We start from the raw sequence: 18,090 nt of genomic DNA on the forward strand, positions 1-18,090 counted from the left end.
TTTCCCAAAGAAATTGGGGGGTAATGTTGGGAATGAAATCTACACCATTGCTGTTTGAGAAAGTTTAATGACCGCATGGCTATTTTAAAAGAAAATTTAGGCCTTCTATTGATGTGAGAAAGAATCTTAAACAAATTAACTAATTTGGGCCTAGTGCCAAAATATACTTGCTACAAAAAAGATATTGGGCAGCCCAAAATGGAAAACCCCATCTCTGTATAAAACAAAAGCAAAAAGCTATCTTCGTTAGACATTTTCCTATGTAGTAGGGTTTTCAATTCTAGGCCTCCTCTTCTTCATCACTCAAAAACACTTACCACAACTGAAAATGTTTGTCCTTTGGTAGAACAAGACCCTCCATCTCGGTATGATGTGGCTAACCGGTGCTATGAAGCTCTTCCTTATGCTTCTTTGTTGCTCAGCTATAAACAGTAAGTATAAATCTTCATTTCTGATATGCATTTCTCCCTCTTTATTGATTCTGACCCATGCATTACCATATTACTAGTAGCACAATGGTCTATAAATTTGTAAGAAGAAACTAAGAAAACCTTATCGAAAATTTGAGAAAGGAGCGTTTGTTAATCATCAATCATCTCCTTTATAACCTCCATTGTGCAATTATAGATCCAATGTACTAGTGTTTAGATCACTCTCTTTGCTTAACAATCTATTTCTCATATGCTTTGGAATTCTACAATTCTACCGTTGAGTGCTCTATTTTCAAGATAATCAACAATTTTAGTATCTTCTCTTAAAATATGATCTCTTAGCATGATACTTTGTATCTTCTTCATATTTATTGAAATCAGTCGTGGTTGTTTTTGATTACGCTGTGTCACCCTATAGATCATTAAGGAGTATGTTGGTAACACAACTTGTGTCTAAATAGTTGTGGTTTCTACTATTATGTTGACAGTGTTGTGTATCTCATTAGTTCACTACAACATTTTAGACCTCTAACCACCCTAGAAAAGTGTTGCCTAAACTATGAAATCAAAGGCCGCACTTTTTGACGTTAGGCCACCTTTTCCGGGAGTGGCCGAAAGAAATGTTACCTTAGAGTTTAGGCAACACTTTTCACGTGTTGTGTTATCAGCTACACTTAAAAGCGTAGCTTAGAGTTCAAAAAGGCCACATTTTTTTAGCTACGCTTAGAAGTGTTTCCTTCTAAGCTACACTTAAAAGCATAGCCTAAAAGGAAAAAAGGCTACACTTTTGCGGCTACGCTTAAAAGTGTGGCCTGATCAGCTACACTTAAAAGCGTAGCCTAAAAGACAAAAAAGCTAAACTTTCGCAGCCACGCTTAGAAGTGTCACCTTATCAGCTACGCTTAAAAGCATAGACGAAAAGAAAAAAGACCACGCTTTGCTGCTATGCTTAAAAGTGTCGCCTTAAAAGCTATACTTTAAATAGTGGCCCTTATGTATGACAACATTTTGAAGTGTAGTCCTTTCCTATATGCATATATTTCAATTTACACTCCTTTGGCTACACTTCTAAGTCTGGTAATATCTTTTTTGTTGTAAATTATTTATATGCCACAATTTCTAATTAGAAACACCAATATTGTTTTGCAATAAATAATCTCAAACATCAAATTAGCTAATAACTAGTTCAAATATATAAATTTGCAATAAAATTCAAAAGATAGTCTTGTGTACATACACGTACTTATAAAGCAATATTCTAAATATGTGTGTACACGTGCATAGTTCAAAAAGTATTCAAATTTTTGCAATAGTTCAAAAACTCTTCATTAATCGTCCTCTTTCACTTCAATGAGATCAAATTAACTTCTGGCGACCCTTTAAATTTGAGCACATCTATTCCCCTATACACATTTAAAATGAAATATAATTAACAATCAAAACAAACCAGCAAATCAGATTGCAACAGTTTGTATCAGTTAACTTTAAAAAAAACACCAATAAGTCACCATAATAAGAGCTAAGAATGCAACAGTTTGTATCACTGCACATTCAACACCAATACTTACTATGCACATTCACGTCTTTTCCCAGAGTTCTTCCTTCAACATTTCAAAACACCATGGTGTATAAAACGACGGTAATCCCAATCATACATGAAACAACAAGAATTGTGCTGTATATGACTCACTGCATGAAATAACAGAGAGTCACTAAGCACATAACATAACAGATCAACAATCACACTGAAACAAATTTCGAAAATAATTTGGTAAGATAGAACCTAGAAATTGAAGATGAGATTTTATGCACTTAGACGGACAAAACAAAAATTCCTATAAATTTAATACTTATTTGACGATGAAACCTTTGTGTTTTTCGTTGAGTGGAAAGATGATGGTGTCCTATGGGTAAACGAAAAGGGTGACTGAAAATGACTGCACATTTTCTTGAGAAGTGTGATGGCGTGCGCAACATAGACACCCTAGAAGATCAATGATGACGGAGCACATCTTTTCGTTGAATCCACGAAGGGAGTGGAATTGAGCTACAAAAATGGAAATGTGTTGTTGATCTATATATACAGAGAGGAAAAACTTCTTATTGATTCTCAATTCCACACCCTTTGTGAATTCTAAGAAATGATCATGGTTTCTCCCTTTGTGAATTCTAAGAAATGATCATGCTCTCTCGATGCTGATATTCTAGGATTTATCTGTTGCACATGCACCACTATACTGTGGCGACTGTGCCATCATTTTCAATTTCCCTTTTATTCTGCCCATAGGTCACCATCGGCTTGCGATCAAACTACAAACGACATGATTCCAATGACCAAGAAGCGATAAATTTGGCTGGAACTATTCTTTTTTCTCCGTTGAAGTGCATATGATCAAGAGTACCAAAGCATTTTTCAATGGAGAAAAAAGAATAACTGCGGGTTAAAATTATAAACAAAGCAATAGCAATCAAGATTTAAGGGTAGTTAATGTGAATCCAAATCGAATAACAGCCAGTATAATTTATAAAAAAAGCACTAGCAAATCAAGAGTACCAAGGCATTTTTCAAAGAGAAATCAACCATTACCTATGAGAGAATCTATAAGAAGATTGAAGCTGCCATTATGAAATATCAATAAATCAACGAAAATATCAATGAGGGATTGAAGTTCTATGTTACCCTTAAGGAGGCGACCACTAACATGAAACAACAATGTAGTGATTTTGTAATTACAAGAAACATATAGTGAAGAGAAATGATGTAATTGGTAAAGAGGTAGATTTCAAGTCCTTGAGAAATGACAAGAAACATGTAGTGCAGAAATATGTTTGGATGTACTCAAACCTGTACTCCTTATTGTTCTCCACAAACGCCTTACCACTTTCCAGGTCAAGGTTCAGGACCACGTAAAATCGTGAAACTTTTTCTAATAGAAGTACAAGATGGGACAAAGATATGTTATCAACTAATTCCAGAATTTCCATCACTATATAAACGGATCATATAACATGTACACTGATTCTGTACATGCACACATAAGATCCTAATAAGAAGCTGTAGCCACAGCTACACACACGAATCAGCCACAACTACACACATAAATTAACTATAATGATCTTGTTGTGCAGGATCAACCAACAACCAAGAAGAACAAGAAAACTATCTTCAGAATTTGATACTTCAATAAAGAAGAGAGAGAGAGAGTGAAAAGCCTTAAGGAACAAAAAAAATACCTTTTGAAGAACTGGATCATGAGTTGACCCTGAAGAATTTGGAATATTGTGGCCTCTTAGAGCTTGTGCGCTACTTGCATCAACAAGTGAAACAAGGTTAGATCCAAAAAACCCTTGTATATCTTGAACATTCAATCCATGGTCGTTTTGCAGCAATTGACTAAAAAAATATCGCATTTCATCTCTCATTTCATTCATTTTTTCATTCATTTCTTCCTTCAGAGAACTGATTTCATTAGCATGCTTTTGTTTGATCTTGTTAATTTTCTCATCTTCTTTCAGAGAACTTGTTGTCACTGATCTTCCATAGCATCTAAGTTGTCCAGACTGCTCCTTTCCAAACACTGTTCTGAAGGCATCACCAATTGTTTCTCTGGAATTTTAGCGATTCTGAAGTTCAGCGTGTCTAATAAAATTGACATCAATAGTTAATTGTAAGAAATATTTACTTTACGACTAAAATCAGCTTATGGTTCATTTGTTACCTTCCTTCCGAGCAAATTGTTCTTGTAATAGCAATCAAGAAATAAAAAAAGCTAATAACTTTTCCAAGCAAAGAATTCAAAATAAAACATATTTAATATATCCTCGTACTTGCACAACAACAAGAACAAGAAGAAGATGACATACTTAACAAAATACAATGGACTCACACTGTCCACAATATATAAATTTTAATTCTGAATCAAATTCACCAATAATCCTCTTTAAAAAACTTACTATTGAAACTTTGGTATCGGGCTGAATTTCCTTTCCCATCTTTATACGAGTTGCGATAAACATTTCAGACTGTGATGGTTCCTCCTTGTTTTTTTTTGTTACACACTACCAATTATATCAAAAGAAATTTTAAAAATCAACATTTTCTAATAAATATGAAAAAAGAAAATTCATATGCCTGATAAGTATTACCAATGTCACCCGTACTCTTGCAAAATTAATCAGTCCCATTCGATGCCTCCACTTTTGTAATTTCCTGCTTTTAAAATTCACCTCAAATATGGCCTGTAATTAAAATAAAAAAAGATGATTGAGTAACATTTCCATTCGAGGAACATCTTTAAGAAACAAACATGACTATATTTAAGTAAATATGTTTGAAGTACATATTTCTATGTAATGGGCATAGATTAAATGGGGAGAACTAGCAACCTGTTTCGGAAAGCTAACAAAATATCCTATCAAACTAGTGGTTAGTGCTGAAAATGCAAAACTCTCAATTGATGGTAGAGCAGAGGAATTGAAAGAGAGAAAGAGTGAGATCGGATCGCATTGCAGGCTAACCACTGAGAATATCACTGCATACAAATTGGAGAACCTAATGCTGAACAAGTATACCCAAATTGGCCTCAACCCACTTCTTCCCCAATTTCATACTCTTTCACAAATTGCGTAGAAAACCCAAAACTTAGAGTACTGTTAAGACTCATATGAACTGTTGAACATACAATTTCATGTTCTCTAGATTCATCTGAATTGTTCATCTAACAGAGTGAGTCTACTTTTAATGAAATACATATATTTGTTTTTTGTAGGACAGTACTTCAAACTTCTAAGAGCAAAATCAGGAAGAGAAACAACAAACTAAAACTTCGAATGACAAGTAGGGGAATAACAACTATGATACAAAATCTCGAATCTTTAATGCGATATTACATTAGACCCGCAAAAGTATATAATTAAGAAAACATATCTCATATTGAATCAATATCAACTCAAAGATAAATCAAATAAAAAGAAACAAACTCATCAGAACAACTTTCAAACAGTCACAATATCACTCTTAAAATAGAAGCAGAGGAGAAAAGACTACTATGAGGAAGACGACATTACCTTTCTTTGGGCAGTGAACAAGAAAGGGAAGAGCAGGGAGACGATCTTCACCGTGAAACTCAAACACTAACGATAGATGAGAATTTCGGGCATAATCTCAGACTCAAACAAAGCTTGGGAAAACTAATCTGCGAAACGAATTAGAAAATGAAGTTTCAAGGAAAAACTGGACGATGAGGTATATGCAACCTGGAGAATGAAAATAAGGCTAACCTATCAAAAAAGACTTTCAAAACAGTCAATCAAATGATCAATAACAAACATGATCTATGTACTCAAAATGGCAGTAAACTTCAGGGTCATAAGGAACATACTTTAGTCAGTGTATTTTGAAATATTGGCAGAGTTAGTCTACTTTCTTGATAATCTTATAACAGTGAACTTGTCAAATGATCAGTTCAATATTGATAGGCAACATATCTGGGACCTAAAGTAACGTTAGCAGTGACCACATAGGAAATATTACTGGCCTACACTTGAGTTTTTCAAGACTGCCAAAAATCTCCAAATGCTGAGCAGCTGAAGATGTTGACATGAGTTTGTTACACATGTTAACAAATAAGTCAGTTAGTGTATCTAGTATATAAGCTTGTACTTTCACATTCATTTGCAATTCCAGCTGACAACATCTAACTATGACAATTGTTGTGAACATGAGTCCCACAATTTCAAGAAGTTCAGCTGAAGCATATATAATATAGGAGTTTGTCTTCAATTACTGCACAAGTTGTTTGGGTTAAAAATTTGATCAAAGAATGTAAAGAAAGATAAGTGCATAAATATCACAAAAACTGATTGTGTCATATGAAAATGAACATATGCTTCATACTCTACCTAGGCATCTCCAATCGATGCAACATATGTAGACCGGGATTTTGAAATTCTATATTTATGTGCTTATTCGAATCCAGCCTAGAAGATGACATCTATTCTCTCTAAGCATCATTCTCAGATGTTTCTTTTTTCTGTTGATGCTTCTTCCAGGCGATTGGCTCTGTCCAAATTGCACATGCAAATTTGTTAACACGGAAGTACTATCACAGAGGAATGTGAGGGAGCTATAAATGAGATTCTCTAGTGCCAAATCTGTGAGAAAAATGTAAAGTTGTTTTGCTTTTGGAGGTTTAGTTTTTTATATCTTCTACAATTCAGTTGAATTATTGAACTTTCATTTTGCAAACCATAAATCATGCAGTCTGGATATGAAACCTATATCCTCCAGTTCTATTAATCCATCTGTATCGTCTTGCGGGCATAAATGCCAAGAGGTATTTCTATTATTCTATTTGTGAGTTCTCCTATATGATATGTGGCACATTAAGAATCACTAAAAATTATCAACTTCATTGTTCACTATTTTTCGATTGTTGTCCTGTTGAAAATTCTAATTAAATTAACTTTCATTTACCTTCATAGTAAATAAATAACATTTGGCATAAAGTCCATCCATGTGTTGAAAAATGCAGTCAAAACTGAGAATCAAAATTATGCAACTAATTGCATAGACAATAAACAAGAATGAAGGAAGAAATGGGCTGAAAAAACTTCAAGGACTATAAAGCTGATCCAACTGAAAGGATCTGCTAGCCAAATATGATGTAGATACAGCCAACAAAGGCAAAAATTTGGGCTTCAACCCTGAAATAATATTATAATCCCAAAATCAGCTTTTATTGTATGAATCATTTCTTTGTTTCTTCTTGACACACTATTTTCAATGAACAACCTATCCTTTAATTGGCCCCAACACTGTAATGTGCATATTTGTGATCTGAAACTGTCCAAATTGCAGGTGGGTTCATTGAAAACAGTGTGTCAAGAAGAAATGAAGAAATGATTCAGACAATAAAAGTTAACTCTGGGATTATTATATTATTTCAGGGTTGAAGTCCAAAATTTTGCCATTTTTTGGCTGTATCTGCATACTATTTGGCTAGCACATCCTTTCAGCTGGATCATTTTTATAGTCCTTGAAGTTTTTTCATCTCATTTCTTCCTTTATTCTTGTTTACTATCTATGCAATTAGTTGCATAATTTTGATTCTCAATTTTTACTGCATTTTCCAACACATGGATGGACTCTATGCCAAATGCTATTTATTTAATATGAAGGTAATGACAGTTAACTCCATTAGAATTTTCAATAGGACAACAATAAAAAAATAGTGAATAACGAAGGTTGATAATTTTTAGTGATTCTTAATATGCTATATATCATACAGGATAACTCACAAACAGAATAATAGAAATACCTCTTGGCATTTCTGCCCGCAAAATGATACAGATGGATTAATAGAACTAGAGGATATAGCGTTCATATCCAGACTGCATGATTTATGGTCTGTAAAATGAAAGTTCAATAATTCAGCTCAATTATAGAAGATGTAAAACAACTAAACCTCTAAAAGCAAAACAACTTTACATTTTTTCTCACAGAGTCTGCACTAGGGAATCTCATTTATAGCTCCCTTACCTTCCTTTGTGATAGTACCGCCGGTGTTAAAAAAATTTGCATGTGCAATTTGGACAGAGCCAATCGCCTGGAGGAAGCATCTATAGACAAAAGAAACATGTGAGCCTGATGCTTAGAGAGCCTGATGTCATCTTCTAGGCTGGATTCGAATAAGCACATAAATAATATTATAAAGTACAGAATTTCAAAATCCCAGTTTGCATTTGTTGAGTCTATTGGAGATGCCTAGGTAGAGTATGATGTTCTAAAAAATAAATATCCTAATCAATGTTCATTTTCATATTACACAATTAGTTTTGGTGATATTTAAACACTTATCTTTCTTTCCATTCTTTGATCAAATTTTTTACCCAAACAACTTGTGCAGTAATTGAAACTAAACTCCTATATGATGTACGCTTCAGCTAACTTCTTGAAACTGTGGGACTCATGTTCACAACAATTGTCATAGTTAGATGTTGTCAGCTGGAATTGGAAATGCATATGAAAGTACAAGCTTATATACTAGCTACACTAATTGACCTACTTGTTAACATGTGTAACAAACTCAAGTCAACATCTTCAGCTGCTCAACATTTGGAGATTTTTGGTGGTCATGAAGAACTCAAGTATAAGCCAGTAATATTTTCATGTGTGGTCACTGCTAAAGTCACTTTAGGTCCCAGATATATTGCATATCAACATTGAACTGATCATTTGACAAGTTCACTATTATAAGATTATCAAGGAAGTAGACTAACTCTGTCAATATTTTAAAATACACTAACTGAAGTATGCTACTTACGACCCTGAAGTTTACTGCTGTTTTGAGTAGATAGATCATGTTTGTTATTGATCGTTTTGATCATTTGATTGGCTGTTTTAAAAGTCTCTTTTAATAGGTAGTCCTTATTTTCATTCTCCAGGTTGCATATAATTCATCATCCAGTTTTTTCTTGCAAGTTCATTTTCTAATTTATTTCGCAGATTATTTTCCCAAGCTTTGTTCGAGTCCGAGATTATGCCCGGAATTCTCAACTGTCGTTTGTGTTCGAGTTTCGTGGTGAAGATCGTCTCCCTGCTCTTCCCTTTCCAGTTCACCACCCGAAGAAAGGTAATGTCGTTTTCCTCATAGTACTCTTTTCGCCTCTGCTTCTATTTTAAGATTGATATTGTGACTGTTCAAAAATTGTTTAGATAAGTTTGTTTCTTTTTATTTGATTTATCTTTGAGTTGATGTTGATTCAATATGAGATATATTTCTTAATTAGTTATTTTTGCTGGTTTGATGTAATATCACATTAAATATTCGAGAATTTGTATTCATAGTTGTTATTCCCCTACTTGTCATTCGAAGTTTTATTTTGTTGTTTCTCTTCTTGATTTTGCTCTTGGAAATTTGAAATACTGTCCTAAAAAAATCTAATATATGTATTTCATTAAAAGTAGACTCACTCTGTTAAATAAACAGTTCAGATGAATCTAGAGAACATGAAATTGTATGTTGAACAGTTCATGTGAGTCTTAATAGTACACTAAGTTTTGGGTTTTCTAAGGAATTTGTGAAAATGAGAATGAAATTGGGGAGGAAGTGGGTTGAGGCCAATTTGGGTATACTTGTTCATCATTATGTTCTCCAATTTGTATGCAGTGATATATTCAGCAATTAGCCTGCAATGCGATCCGATCTCACTCTTTTTCTCTGTCAATTCCATGCTCTACCAGCAGTTGAAAGTTTTGCATTTTCAGCACTAGCCACTAGTTTGATAGGAAATTCTGTTAGTTTTCTGAAAAAGGTTGCTAGTTCTCTCCATTTAATCTATGTCCATTACATAGAAATATGTACTTCAAACATATTTACTTAAACATAATCATGTTTGTTTCTTAAAAATGTTCCTCGAATGGAAATGTTCCTCAAACATATTTTTATTTATTTAATTGCAGGTCATATATGAGGTGAACTCTAAAAGCAGAAAACAACAAATGTGGAGGAATCGAATGGGACCGATTAATTTTGTAAGAGTACGGGTGACATTGGTAATACTTATCAGGCATGTGAATTTCCTTTTTTCATACATAATTAGAACATGTTGATTTTTTTAAATTTCTTTTGATATAATTGGTAGTATGTAACAACAGAAAACAATGATTAACCATCACAGTCTTAAATGTTTATCGCAACTCGTACAAATTCGAGAAAGGAAATTCAGCCCGATATTGAAGTTGCAATATTACGTTTTTTAAATAGGAATATTGGTGAATTTGATTCAGAATTAAAATTTGTATATTGTGGACAGTGTGAGACCATTGTTTTTTGTTAAGCATGTCATCATCATCATCATCATCTTCTTCTTCTTCTTCTTCTTCTTCTTCTTCGTGTACAAGTATGAGGATATCTAAAATATGTTTTATTTCGAATTATTTTCTGGGAAAAGTAGTTAGCTTTTTTTAGTTCTTGATTACTAATACAGGAACAGTTGCTCGGAAGGAAGGTAACAAATGAATAATAAGGTGATTTTGGTCTTAAGTAAATAGTTCTTACAGTTAACTATGGATGTCAATTTTTATTCAACAGACTGAACTTCAGAATCGTCGAAATTCTGGAGAAACAGATGATGACTCCTTTAGGGCAGTGATTGGAAAGGAGCAACCTGGACGACTTAGGTGCTATGGAAGATCAGTGACAACAAGTTCTCTGAAAGAAGATGAGAAAATTAACTAGATCAAACAAAAGCATGCTAATGAATTCACTTCTCTAAAGAAAGAAATGAATTAAAATATGAATGAAATGAGAGATGAAATGCGACATTTTTTAGTCAATTGCTGCAAAACAACCCTGGATTGAATGTTCAAGATATACCTGGGGTTGTTGGATCTAATATTGTTTCACCTGTTGATGCAAGTAGCGCACAAGCTCTAAGAGGCCACGATATCCAAATTCTTCAGGGTCAACTCATGATCCAATTCTTAAACAAGTATTTTTTTTGTTCCTTAAGTATTTCTCTCTCTTTCTCCCTCTCCTTTATTGAAGTATCAAATTGGGAAGATAGTTTTCTTGTTCTTCTTGGTTGTTGGTTGATCATGCACAACAAGATCATTATAGTTAATTTATGTTAGTTAATTTATGTGTGTAGTTGTGGCTGATTTGTGTGTGTAGTTTTGGATACAACTTCCTTATAAGGGTTTTTTTTGTGCAGGTATAGAATTAGTGTACATCTTATAGGATCAGTTTATATAGTGATGGAAATTCTGAAAATAGTTGATAACACAGCTTTGTCCCATCTATTACTTCTATTAGAAAAAGTTTCACCATTTTACGTGGTCCTGAACCTTGACCTGGAAAATGGTAAGGCGTTTGTGGAGATCTATAAGGAGGACATGTTTGAGAATATCCAAACATGTTTCTGCACTACATGTTTCTTGTTATTTCTCTGAGACTTGATATCTGCCTCTTTACCTATTATATCATTTCTCTTCACTACAAGTTTCTTCTAATCGCAAAATCACTACGTTGTTGTTTCACGTTAGTGGTAGCCTCCTGTAGGGTAACATAAAACTTCAATCCCTCATTGATTTTTTCGTTGATTTATTGATATTTCAAAATGGCAGCTTCAATCTGCTTATACATTATGTCATAGGTAATGGTTGATTTCTCTTTGAAAATGCCTTGGTACTCTTGATTTGCTAGTGCTTTGTCTATAAATTGTATTAACATTTATTCGGTTTGGGTCCATATTAATTATCCTTAAAAATTGATTGCTATTGCTTTGTTTATAACTTTTACTGGCATTATTCTTTTTTCGCCATTGAAAAATGCTTTGGTACTCTTGATCATATGCACTTCAATGGAGAAAAAATAATAGTTCCGGCCAAATTTATCGCATCTTTGTGGCTGGAATCATGTCGTTTGTAGTTGGATGGCAAGCCGATGGTGTCCTATGGGCAGAATAAAGGGGAAATAAAAAATGATGGAACACTCGCCAGAGAACAGTTGTGGCATGTGCAACAGATAAATCCTAGAATATCAGTGTCGAAAGAGCATGATCGTTTCTTAGAATTCAAGAAGGGAGAGAGCATGATCAGTTCTTAGAATTCATAAAGGGTGTGGAATCGATATGAAATAAGATGTTTTTCCTCTCTGTATATATAAAGCAACAACACATTCCCATTTTTGTATCTCAATTCCACTCCCTTCGTGAATTCAACAAAAAGATTGTGCTCCCTCGTCATTGATATTCTAGGGTGTCTCTGTTGTACACACCACCACACGTCTCAGGAAAATGTGTAGTCATTTTCAATCACTCTTTTCGTCTACCCATAGGACACCATCATCTTTCCACTCAACCAAAAACACAAAGATTTGATCGTCAAATAAGCATTAAATTTACAGGAATTTTTGTTTTGTCCGTCTAAGTGCATAAAATTTAATCGTCAAATTTCTAGGTTCTTTCTTACCAAATTATTTTCCAAATTTGTTTCTGTATGATTGTTGATCTGTTATGTTATGTGTTTCGTGACTCTCTGTTATTTCATGCAGTGAGACATATACTGCACAATTCTTGTTGTTTCATGTATGATTTGAAGACCGTCGTTTTATTCACCATTGTGTTTTGAAATTTTGAAGGCAGAACTCTGGAAGAAGACGTGAATGTGCAGAGTAAGTATTGGTGTTGAATGTGCAGTGATACAAACTGTTATATTCTTAGCTCTTATTATATTAATGGTGTTTTTTTAAAGTTAACTGATACAAACTGTTGCAATCTGATTTGTTGGTTTATTTTGATTGTTAATTATATTTTGTTTTAAATGTGTATAGGGCAATAGAGGTGCTCAAATTTGAAGGGTCGCCACAAGTTAATTTGATCTCATTGAAGTGAAAGTTGATGATTAATGAAGTGATTTTGAACTATTGCAAACGTTTGAATACTTTTTGAACTATTCACATGTACACATATATTTAAAATATTTCTTTATAAGTATGTGTATGTACACAAGACTATCCTTTGAAGTTTACTATAAATTTATATATTTGAACTAATTATTAGCTAATTTGATGCTTGAGATTATTAATTGCAAAATAATATTGGTGTGTCTAATTAGAAATTGTGGCATATAAATATTTTATAGCCAAAATAATATTACCACACATAGAAGTGTAGAAAGAAGTGTAAATTGAAAGATATGCATATAGGAAAGGACTACACTTCAGAATTTTGTCATACATAAGGGCCACACTTGAAAGTGTAGTTGCCAAGGCAACACTCTTAAGCGTAGCTGCAAAGCGTGGTCTTTTTTTCTTTTCGGCTATGCTTTTAAGCGTATTTGATAAGGTAACACTTCTAAGCGTAGCTGCAAAAGTGTAGCTTTTTTGCCTTTTAGGTTACGCTTTTTTGTGTAGCTGATCAGGAAACACTTTTAAGTGTAATTGCAAAAGTGTAGCCTTTTTGCTCTTTAGGCTACAGTTTTAAATGTAGCTTAGAAGGAAACTCTTCTAAGCGTAGCTTAAAAAGCATGGCCTTTTTATATTTTAGGGTACGCTTTTAAGTGTAGCTGATAAGGCAACATGTGAAAAGTGTTGCCTAAACTCTAAGGTAACACTTCATTCGGCCACTTCCAAAAAAGCGTGGCCTAAATTCAAAAAGTGTGGCCTTTTATCAAAGGCCACACTTTTTCATAGTTTAGGTCACACTTTTCTAGGGTGGTTAGAGGTCTAAGATGTTGTAGTGATAATTAGACTTTTCATTGTTGGTGCATATAAAATGTTATTTGTAGACCTAAAACAAGTGGAAAGAATTCGAAAATGGAACATTTAAGTTACTTAGGGTATTCAAGCTTGGATTCGAGGTAGGTGATAGTTGTGATTTCATGTTGGTAAGTGCTTCATTATAATGCATGTATATATGCGAATGTACATTATTGATCACCTTAATCGTAAGTGTGGATAATTGAATAATTGTATGTCATGAATAACCTCTTGTCGTATGATCTTGATGATGTACTTGTGTTGTGACTGTAGGGTGTGATTGGGGATCACATTGCCACGTTCCGGCAAACTAACTTGGACCGAGTTGTCAATTTTTGGCACAACTGTTGGAACGGAGTCCTGTAGGCAGCCGATTGCCTGTTTGCTTCCATTGGCTTACGTCGTGAAAACCCATCAATGAAATAATGAAATAAAGAGAGGGGCTTTTCATCTTCATCTAGTGGAACTTTACCAATATGCTTTTGTTCGCCGAAAGATTTTTATGCATATTGTAATGATTGAAGAGATTCAATTAATTGAGAAAAACCAATCATTGGAGGTTTTCTATAGGAAGAATGTTATTGAGCTAAAGTAATTTTAAACATCTACAATGTTGACGGAACTATGAAAAGGGATAAAGGTCGATAATGGATCAACTTTGAAGGGTCATTTTTAACAATAGTGCACTTTGAAAGCATTGCAACAACTCAAGGCTTGGCTGGTAAACTTGGTTGGCTTGTGTACCAATTTGATGTAAAGTTTGTCTTACTAAATAGTGACTTACATGAAGATGTATACGTCTCCCAGCCTGAAGGCTTGATATCTAGTCAACGGAAGAGCGAAGCATACAAATGGAAAAAGACATTCTATGGTCTAAAGCAAGTTCCACGGGCATGGTATAGAAAATTTGATTAATTTTTTCAAAAGCAGTAGTTCCAAAGAAGGGAGAATGACCCTACATTTATGTAACAAAGCGAGGCATTGGTGATGTTTTTCTTTTCTATCTTTATGTTGGTGAGGTTCTTGATGACTATGTAGTTGCTTTGATTTGATTTGGCTAATATTTTAAGATTCCGAACAAGCAGTTGATAAGAATCTTTATTTCAAAAAATATTTCCTATGAAAACCACATGACTTTCCTCTATAAGTACAACAATTCCTCTAGCAAATAAAATCAAAGAAAAAGTTAAAGTCTAAAATGTATTATTCAAAAAAATAAAAGCAATAAACAAGTTTAAAAAAATAGAATATATTCCTCCAGCAAGAACTAATCACAAAAACACCCACGACAACAGAACTAAAATTCTCCAAACTTTTCACTGATCTTTTAAAAAAAGGCTTTAACTTGAATTGTCTCAAGATAATCACAACAATATTCATCGTAGTTAGATTAAGTAAACAAAATACCTCAAAACTTAAATCTTGAGCTAAATCAGACACAGAAACGAAGAGTGAGGTTTACTTCAAGTGAATATCAACTAGTCCTTGATGACGAGGTTATAACAATAGGGGCTTGCAACGTTACAACATTTCATTACCTTAGTTATTAGAAACAATATGGAACAATAACAATATAAATAATGTACAATGTGCAGCTATGTCAAGAATACAGAAAAAATACCATCTTAGTCAAAATACAATCAGAACTAGTTTTTAAGCACTAGATAATACTTCATTCTTTCTGACTAAATAAGACATAAAAACTTTTGTATTATGCATATAGAATGAATTTGATTTCAAATCTAACTGTAATCCTTGGTTATTTCTCTCAATACAAATTTAATTTGCAACACTATTGTAAATCATCAGAACTATACATCTATACAACTCTAATCAGAAAATAAAGTCTTGTCAAGTTTGTTCATTCACATAATCTATCAAATTGTGGACATTCACAACATAAGTTAGATTGCAGGTAGACATTTGTTTAAGATGAGCTTGAGTCAACAGTTTGGATAAAAAAGTCATCCCAGTCAAAACGATCATTTACTGCTACACGTATGCTTCCTTCTAAATGTACTACTCTCGATGGCGGTTATGAGTAATCAGTGAATGATGCAATATTAAGCAATGAATCTGATTTTTGTTTTGTTTTCTGAAAAAACAGACAGAGGAAGATAACTTCAGCAAGCATCAACATGAGATAATTACCCAATCTCTTCAATTAGAGAAATACTTGAATGTTGAGAAAATTCAAAGCAACTCTCAACAGGTACGTCGTACTAAAACTATTCTCATTCATTTGTGTTGTTCAGTGTCTAAATATTTAATGATTACTTTCATTTTAGGGAAAATATAATTAAAAAAAATTCCTTCTCTTATAAACATCATGACATATTAGGGAAAACATAATTTCTAGAAAAAACCCTATTTTCAGAACACTTAATTTCTAAAACCCTTATTTTGAGAAAATCTCAATCCTACTTCAAGCAATCACACTAAACAAAATGGAAAGACTTAAGAGTTAAAAATATGATATTTTCATACACCCAAACCACTAAAATATCTATTTTCAGAAGATGAGTTGAAATAGAAAATAATGATTTTTTTCAAAGAAACAAATATTGTTGCAACATCAATCATAATTAAATATAAACGTAATCATCACAAGTAGATACACAACACAACTCAATGGTCCTTTCACGGAATCCAATCTAGTGGTCCTCTTAAGGAACCCAAATTCAAACTGTTAGCTTGCCGAAACGTCGCAATCTACTCCTATAATTGTGCCTGAATATTTTAACCCAATCCAATAGTTGCGCCGAAACGTGACACAGAAAGATCTCACATACCTCAATAGGGATCACCCCCGATGAATTCCACTCTTGAAACCTTAGCTTTCTTGATGGATTCTTGATCTTTATCTCCTTTTATCCTTCTCTTATCTTTTCTCCCAAGCCCTAAGCGTGAATTGGTTTTCTAAAAATGACTTAGGATATAGTTGGGTGAAATGACATGTTTACCCTTACAAAAACCAAATTGGGACCTTCCTCAACCAAAACAACCTAACTTCCAATAGGCATTTCTCCCTCATACGATATTGAAAAGATCTCTCCAAGGGATTTTGAACCATATAAAGATCTGACTCTAATTCATCCTGAGCTAGAAGTTATGGCCATTTGAAAATGACCGAAAATCACTTTTTGAGCTTAAGAAATTTTCTAGATTTTTCTTTTTCTTCCCAAAAGTGATTATTTTTAGTTTCTTAGATTATTATTGGCTATTATGAAGTGCGAGATATTACAATATCTCCTCCTTGTGAACATTCATCCTCAAATGAGATCTCTTTCACTATGCTAAGAATAGTGACATCATGTTTAACACTCAATCAATCAAAGCAAGCAACAACATGCTTACTCATAATTTATAAAGTATTAGGAAGAGGATTAGTACCTTAATCTGTATTCTCTGTGGATTTAAAGAGGTGTGGGTATCTCTTATTCATATCCTCTTCAGCTTCACAAGTTGCTTCTACTACAAATTGGTTCCTTCACAGGATGTTGACTTACTCAATCTCCTTTGTTCTCAACTTGCAAACTTGGTGATCTAAGATCTGAACAGAATCTCCTCATATGGTAAGCTATACTTAATCTGAACATTTACAGTTGGTACTATCAATGATGGATCACCCTTGCACTTCTATAATATGGGTACATGAAATACTCGATTAATCGCTACTAATTCTGGTAGTAGCTATAACTCATAAGCTACATTGCCAACTCTCGTAGATATTCTATAAGGTCCAATATATCGGGGGCTAAGTTTCCCCTTATTACAAAACCTCATAACACCCATCATGGGTTAAAACTTAATATATACCCGATTATCCACCACAAACTGTAACAACCTTCTCCTAACATCTGTGTAGGACTTTTGGTAACTCTTTGCCGTCTTCAACCTCTCTTAAATAACTTTCACCTTCTCTATGGCTTTCTGAAATAGATCTGGTCCTATCAACCTTGCTTCACCAACTTCAAACCATCCAATAGGAGATCTATAACTTCTTCCATAAAAAGCTTCCTATGGAGCCATTTGGATGATCGAATGGTAGCTAATATTGTAAGCGAACTCAATGCAAGGTATGTGATCATCCCAATTCTCTTTGAAATCAATCACAGAAGCCCTAAACATATCTTCTATGGTCTGGATAGTACACTTTGTTTATCCATCCGTCTAAGGAAAAAAAGCAGTGCTTAAGTGCACCTTTAAACCCAAATCTTTCTGAAAAGACTTCCAGAACTGAGTAGTAAATTGCGCACCTCTATATGAAATAATGGAGATCGCAACTCCATGAAGTCTTACCACTTATTTAATGTACAACTTAGCATAATCCTCAGCCGAATAGACAGTCTTTACCTGCAAAAAGTGGGCTGATTTTTGTTTTTTTAATTGATAAT

General features: G+C 33.7%; 1 long non-coding RNA gene across 2 annotated transcripts; it reads left to right on the forward strand.

The window, feature by feature from the left end:
* Positions 1 to 241: 241 nt before the first annotated feature.
* On the forward strand, positions 242 to 12,949 carry LOC114074375. 2 transcript variants are annotated; one of them, XR_003574754.1, is made up of 7 exons: positions 242 to 431; positions 6,483 to 6,766; positions 7,291 to 8,200; positions 8,938 to 9,064; positions 9,895 to 10,925; positions 12,488 to 12,607; positions 12,767 to 12,949. It is a non-coding gene; the product is annotated as an uncharacterized LOC114074375 (long non-coding RNA). The 2 variants fall into 2 exon arrangements; XR_003574753.1 differs by having other exon boundaries at positions 6,483 to 8,200.
* The last annotated feature ends 5,141 nt before the right edge of the window (positions 12,950 to 18,090 follow it).

This window comes from Solanum pennellii, chromosome 1 (genome assembly GCF_001406875.1).
Source record: "Solanum pennellii chromosome 1, SPENNV200".
Taxonomy (NCBI): domain Eukaryota; kingdom Viridiplantae; phylum Streptophyta; class Magnoliopsida; order Solanales; family Solanaceae; genus Solanum; species Solanum pennellii.